Here is a 7,006-nt window from a genome sequence, read left to right on the forward strand (position 1 = left end):
TCCTGCGCGCATCTGGTTTGGACGCACCGATGACGCGTGTCCGACGTATTTTTTTTTCCATTTTCATTTAAACTTCTTCCTTTATTTTTACTATTATTAACCAAATGAAGAAAGACAAACATTTAGATCTTTATTAGGGTTTTGTAATTGGAAATGACATCACGTATACACTTAGTTGCACATGTGTTGTTCTAAGAATGCATTTTGATTGTGTCATTTGTTTAATAGTGACCGATTGTTTGACCTTCGGCGTGTATAAACAAACGATATCTTCTTTTCTTTTGAAATTTATACACATGTAGCATCATCTTCTAATTTTTAGGATCGAAATACTTGACTTTGCTGTATAAATACATTATTATATATATAAATAATATATAAATAAAATATGTATATACGTGTCCGCGTCCTAGTTTTTTGAGAACTTGTAGTGACCGCGCCCGCGTCGTGTCTTGTCCGCGTCTGTGCAACCCATTCTTATTTGATTTCAAAAACAGAACAACACTTGATAAGTTTAACATTACTAACATGAAAGCAATGGGTTTAGTCTCAGATGTAAGTGTCGATCATGGATAATCATTGTTTGTATTTTGTTTTAATATCAACAAATGGTAATTGCTCTTTCTATTGGAGAAGTAGCCAGTACCGTTGTTCAATTTCTTTTTAAATTTGGATGGGTTTTGATTAAATGTTGTTATACAGCAAAAGCCACCAGATTGGCAGGACTTTGTTGGAACCACCATTCTTTGTATGAGTCCATCAAGTGGAAATGCCTTTGCTGCTCTTATGGATCGGTTCACACATTTTGGCCTTAGTCTGGGATCTGAAATAGCATCTACATGAGGTTCTTGGAGGCTGTTAAGTCACAAGTATTTTTGCTGCCAATTCGTTCTCCATCCAGGCTACAACACAACTGCAACCAAATTCAATTCCAATAACACTTTTTATCTCTTACTGTCTTGGCCACTGATTGCAAAAAGTTTCTTTGACTTGAGCCTTCTAAATCTCGTCATTACGGGATGCACAAACTCCGGCAAATCCTCCCAAGATCCGACCATACCATCTTATATCCATCCCTGGCCGCAGAACTGAACTTCATCACCAATGTTCATCCACGTCTAAGTCACCCACCAGTTACTACAGACTGAAACACCTGCATTCATGTTAACTGGCCGATTCAAACAACAACCAACATTGCCTGCAATCTCTTAAAAATCCAGCCAGCACATATGTCCACTTCTTGTTGGTATCTCATAAGCATCTCTAGCCACAGATGGACCCAAACGACCACCACCTGAAATCGATCCATGTGACCACCGGCATACTACTCTCTAGTGCATGCAATCATTAGTTCATGGAGTTGATTCTAACTATATTCAAGGCTGCAAACATTAACAGCTTCAACCCAAATCCACTCGTTGCATCTCAGCCAGCAGCTACAGCCACCTGCAATCGATCCGTTCTTCCCTGTTCACCTACAACGAGCTCAATTTCCCCTGACATTTAACAATCAATACCACCTTATGTCGTTATTAGACAACACCAAAATTGTATTATGTTGATAATGGTTCTAATACAACAGCCATTTGCAATTGAAAAAGATCACCAGCACCAATTAAGAAAAAACAACATCTGCATTAAGAAAACGCATTCACAATCCAGAACTAAATAGACAAGATGCATAAGTATAATTAATGAATGCAAGGCGAAAATCTCACATCAGGGTAGAAAGAGAGATCTTCGTAAACGTGACACTCCACTCAAGTGGGTGGCGATTGGATGTTCATTCATAAAATGTGTGATTATTTTTCTAATATCTACTGGGTAAATATCGCCAAAACAGTGTGAAAAATGGGATCCCTGTTCTATTTCATATATGTGACGAAATAAGAATATCTTAATTAAAGTAAGATGTTTTACTCGAATATCCCCCTAATAAAGCTGCATACCTGTTATAACTTGTAAAACCCCTGGTCTCTGTAATGTCATTCCCTCCTCTTTTTCTGTCTGTCCGGCCACGCTAAGGTAACTACTGGAATCAATTGGTTTGACAACTTTATTGGGATGCACAGTAAGTGGGAATTGAGTCTCAATCCTCCAAAGACGTTCTTTCAAGGCGTCGTGAACAGCTTCAGATGCATGCAAACCATGCAGGTCTAGCTTCCATGCATCATTTTTGTGATTCCTTATACTTCAAATTTCTTGGGCTGCCTTAAAATTCAGACTTTCAGCAGTCATCCACTCTGGATGTGCCTTCCGCAAGAGTTCTTGGGTAGAGTAATGATCGCCCCTTAGGAAAGCATTGGTGGCTGCTCGAGAATGTTGGGCTGCTGACCTGCAGGGAGACGAAGTAAGTGGTTAGTTTAACATTTTTCAACCTCAGAATAGTAGACTAAGGTGCTCTAAATGAGATTCTTATGCAAATATATGTTAGGTCAGTGAAAGTAAACTTCAGCTACAAACGTATGCCTACTCTCTTTTTCTTTTCTTTTTTTGCAAAAATATATGCCTGCTCATTGTTAAAAACTACAGAAAAGAAGGGTACTGGAAATCGCACACGAAAAATCAAGTGTAACTGGCAATATAGTGCAATAGACGGCAGGCCTCGGTCTTCTTTTGTAATGTGTTTAAGAGGTGAAAACGTTCTTTGATGGAGCCAAGAAGTCTGAGAGGCGACTGACAAAAAAACCATTGAGAAGGAAAAGAAAGAAACACAAAATCAATATTTAGCTGTTGTATCCAAGGGCAGAGCATAGGGCCATAGATAAAGGGGACTGCAATATAGGCCTTAAATAGATCACATTTAACCCCGCCATATCTCAAATATGATGTACTGAAGAAAAAAAATTTCGATTCATTACACCCCGTACCCAAATATAGCAAAGAAGTAATCAAATCCAGTTAGTCTGGCAACCCATTTTTTTTTAAAGAAAATAGATGACTGTATATTGGACACCTTCGAAATGTACTGCTCATCAAAATTCGAAAATTCTCCAAACAGCTGTAGAGATTACGAAAATAAGAAACTGGAATTGTGAAGCACGAATCAAAACTCACATTTTGAGGGAGATAAGGAGGCAAACGAGGTAAAGCTCCCAAAGGCCGAGTGAAATCTCTCTACAAAGCTCTATGCACACTTCATGTCTTAACTTCTTTTTAAGCTTATCAACCTGTAAAAATTAACAGTAATTAGCATTCAATTAGAATGAAAGTAAAATGATCGAAAAACAATTCAGAATTTAAAATAACAATAACATCACATATCTTCGATTTTCCATCTCAATCACTGCCATCACCATTTATCATCAAACCCATTCTGAACTTTTTAACCTAGCTACAGCACATCCATCTTCTTTCTCATCAAATCAACCACAACCCATCTTCCAATTCATCACCATCTCTTCAGTTCAATCTCAGATTTTCCAAACCCTAACCTCTGAAATCAAACTCATTAACACAGTAATCATCACCAGCTTCTCCTTATTCTGCTCAATACTCTTCAAGAAAGTAACAACCAACAACACCCCCTTTCTTAAATCTTCTGCAACTCTCCATCACCTCAGTTCAGATTCAAATCCCATCTGCTGAAATCTCCAATCTCCTTCAGTCTCAATAACGAAATTTAGGTTTAAATTTGTGTTGGTTGGCCTGGGATCAGTACTGTTACTTGATGAAGATGATAAATTCTCGAAGGAAGAAGAGTTCGATGGACAGGAGAAAGATCGAGAATGGAGATAGGAGGGAAAAATCGACGGAACACACTGAAATTGAAGGAAAAATCATTGAAATTGAACAAATTAGTTCACTCTGTTCTGTTGGTATTATGGTGATGTATTTCAAAATACATTGCGGACGGTTATGACTGATAAATACCTTAAAGTAGTTATGATATCAACAGGTGTTTTGAAGGATTGATCACACAAAATGGTTAGGAACAAATAGCATCATTTGGTGAAAAGAAGTGTTGATTGGTTAACACTAAAATGAACAGACTCATGGAAGTGATTAAATGTATACTTGGGTTTCGACCCAAGAGACGCATCTACTGGAACTTGAGGTTTCTCACCTGTAAAAGAGGTCTGGAATCTTTCTGTCAATCTCATTCTCCTCTAATCTTTGTGCAAATACTATTGTGTTGACTTGTGTCTATGCTTACACTGCATATACATTGTGTCAACAGTAAAGTGATATCTTATTGTTCACAAGAATCCAGTGTAAGAGAGTGCAGTCTTACTGGATTGAGATCGTTGAATCTTGGAGAATAGACGCCATTAAACCGTGTTGTACCATGAGGGGCGAAATCTATTCTTAAGGACAGTGATTGTATCACGCCTCGATCAAACATTGCTTGTGTTTATAGCATCCGTAGCCTTAGAATTTCCAACAATCTTAAGAATAGATTTTCATATGGCTGTTATAATATCTAGTATGGTTTCATTCGAAGTTATGAATCAAGACTGTTTGGAATTGGATTGTATTGATACGAGACCAACTAACAAAGACGCTTCTGAACTACAAGAGGAATGAAAGGAGTATTTCGCTGCAACAAACAGGTTAGATTGACATTTTTATTTTATCATTCAATTAGATATTGCCATTGCAATTTTGTTAATTGGAAACTTTATAGTTTGCTGATTTTGAGACAAAGTGGGTTGAACACAAACGTGTTTGACAAATTATATTGGCCAAATCTTTATGATTTTGAGGAAACACTAGTAACTGGGTGTTGAGTTTAAGATTTCCATTTTAGAAAATCTCCATGAACACATATGGTGTTTTGATGTGCCATCGGTAATTAGTTTGATTGACATTTTTAAGTGTTACTGCCATACACTGAAGAATGGTAAGGCATGCATGGAATTTTCTTAGTGAAACTTTCTAAGTTCTATTACAAAACTTTGAGCGGGTGCGGCTCCATACGTTTGGGGTTTATAATTAAGATGATTTTAGACCGTTCATGGGTCTTGCGCTAATCGTAAGAAAGTATTGATAAGTGCAGTTGTTTCTGATCGGACATGTGTGTACTTTGTCTAACCTAGTTATACATTTTGTGTACAACTGAACCTAAAATGGTTTTTGTGGTTTTCAGTTCATTGACTGACCATCTATGACCTTAAAGAAATTGAAGTAGGAAATTAAATTAATTTCACTGCCAATTAGATTGACTTGTGTGGGTCAGTAAACGAGTGGAAGAAATGTTAATCCGCAAGATTAATCTACTGCCTACGGTCATAGTTATATACTTGTGGTAAATGTTGTCCATCTGGATGTCCATACAAAATTGAAGCGACGGATATGACTTTCCTTGGTGTATGTTCAGAAGGAATGGTCTTGTATCCTCATTTGGGGTCATTTGATGGCAAAGTCTTTTATTCGTGCATTAACTGCTTATGTAACGGGCACGTTTTCCCATTCCTCCCTTAATTTCATTCTCTTTCTTTCGGGTATTTTAAGGATAGAAGGAAAATTTAATTTCATTCTTCCTAAACACTCTCTCAGTTTTCATTCTTCCTTTAAATTTTCTGTCTGTCTTCATTGAACCTGTGACCTTAAATTCTCTGTCAGTCTTCATTGCACTTGTGATCTTAAATTTTCTGTCAGTCTTCATTGCCCCTGTGATCTTAAATTCTCTCCACCTTAGCATTAACCACGCCCGCTTCTCCTGTTTGTTTCTTCTACTGCTGTTTTTGCCGGTAAGTTTTCCTTTTCTTTATTTCCACCGTTTTATGCTGTGTTGACTTGTGAATTTTCTGCTACTGTTGTTCCTTGTTTGTGATGAAGAACTTCTTCTGATGCTTGTATACTAGTTTGCCCCTGTTCTTCATCTTAAATTAAGGAAGCCATTACTTCGAGGGTGAAATATTGAGCATGTATACCACTTTTAGGGTTGCTACGTTATCGTGGTTGTATTACTATGGATGTGTTTTTTGATTTTGGTGATTTTGGTGTGTAACTTGTTCTTAATTTTATTCTTTCCGCAGCCATGTCTGACCGTCCGCGGCCTACTTATCAGACTCCGGATTCTGGGTTATCGAGATCTCCTCCGCGTCGAGAGTCTCAAGATGATGTTCGTCGGAGTCGAGTTTCTTATGGAGCGAAAGCCTCGTCCTTTAGGGAAGATATTCCCCCGATGATTCCGTCTGGTTCTCGAAGAGTCTTTGATCGCTCAGTGGCTCGTCCTCGTGATGATACTAGGAGTACGCAGGCTTCGCCCCGCGCTGTTGCTTTTGACATTCCTCCTCTACGTTCGTTAGTGCCCGAGCATCATCTACGGTCTTCTCCAACTTTTAAAGGGAAGAATACGAAGAGCGTAGCTCCTAGGGTTGAATCTTCAAAGAATCCCCCCGTGAAGAGAAAAGCTTCGGAAGCGTTCGTTAGTTTATCCGGCCCTGCCGAGGAGGATGAGGCTGCTCCCTTGATACGCAGTGTCTCTGTTAGCAGGAAAAAAGTAACTTTTAAGCACATCGATCTTGAAATATTCAAGGAAAAGCATGAGCTTCAAGCCTTCGGGGTTCGTTTCTATGCCCCTGAGGATGATATTACGTATGAGCTTATCTCCAAGTACGAATTCGATGAGTTTCATTTGTTAACGACGGTTGGGGCATTCGAGGCTGGTCTGATGCTGCCGTTGTACAAATCCGGTGATTCCTTCTACTACGACGTGCTGGCTAGTCGTGAGGGTTCTTCCACCAATACTCATAGCCGTTCCGTATCCCAACTATCGGGGAATTATCTCCGCGCCCTGAAGGAATGCTATCTGCGGAGTAAGGGGGAAACGTCGATGACTTGTTACGTTCCCAATCCCATGGAGAAGGAATGGTATACGCCTGAGAATTTTAATAACTCCTTTGGGGATTACGTCAATAGTAGGAATCGCAAGCCGTGGAGTGTCAGCCTTCGGAATCTCCCTGCTCCTCGAGGCGAGATTCGTCTGTTAAATGAGGTCAGCGATGCCAAGCTGAAGTATGTTCCTGGCACGGAGGCGTCCAGTCGTCGGAAACTCTTC

The 7,006-nt window shown here is 39.1% G+C and overlaps 1 long non-coding RNA gene across 3 annotated transcripts; it reads right to left on the reverse strand.

Moving 5' to 3' along the window:
• Nucleotides 1–449: 449 nt before the first annotated feature.
• Nucleotides 450–4,220, reverse strand: LOC113319104. 3 transcript variants are annotated; one of them, XR_003345104.1, is made up of 4 exons: nt 3,874–4,220; nt 3,058–3,761; nt 1,950–2,335; nt 450–1,496 (listed from the first exon to the last, which is right to left on the reverse strand). It is a non-coding gene; the product is annotated as an uncharacterized LOC113319104 (long non-coding RNA). The 3 variants fall into 3 exon arrangements; XR_003345105.1 differs by having other exon boundaries at nt 450–1,632; nt 3,058–4,134; XR_003345103.1 differs by having other exon boundaries at nt 3,058–4,130.
• Nucleotides 4,221–7,006: the final 2,786 nt, after the last annotated feature.

The sequence above is a fragment of the Papaver somniferum genome, chromosome 10, assembly GCF_003573695.1.
Source record: "Papaver somniferum cultivar HN1 chromosome 10, ASM357369v1, whole genome shotgun sequence".
NCBI classification, from domain to species: Eukaryota; Viridiplantae; Streptophyta; class Magnoliopsida; order Ranunculales; family Papaveraceae; genus Papaver; species Papaver somniferum.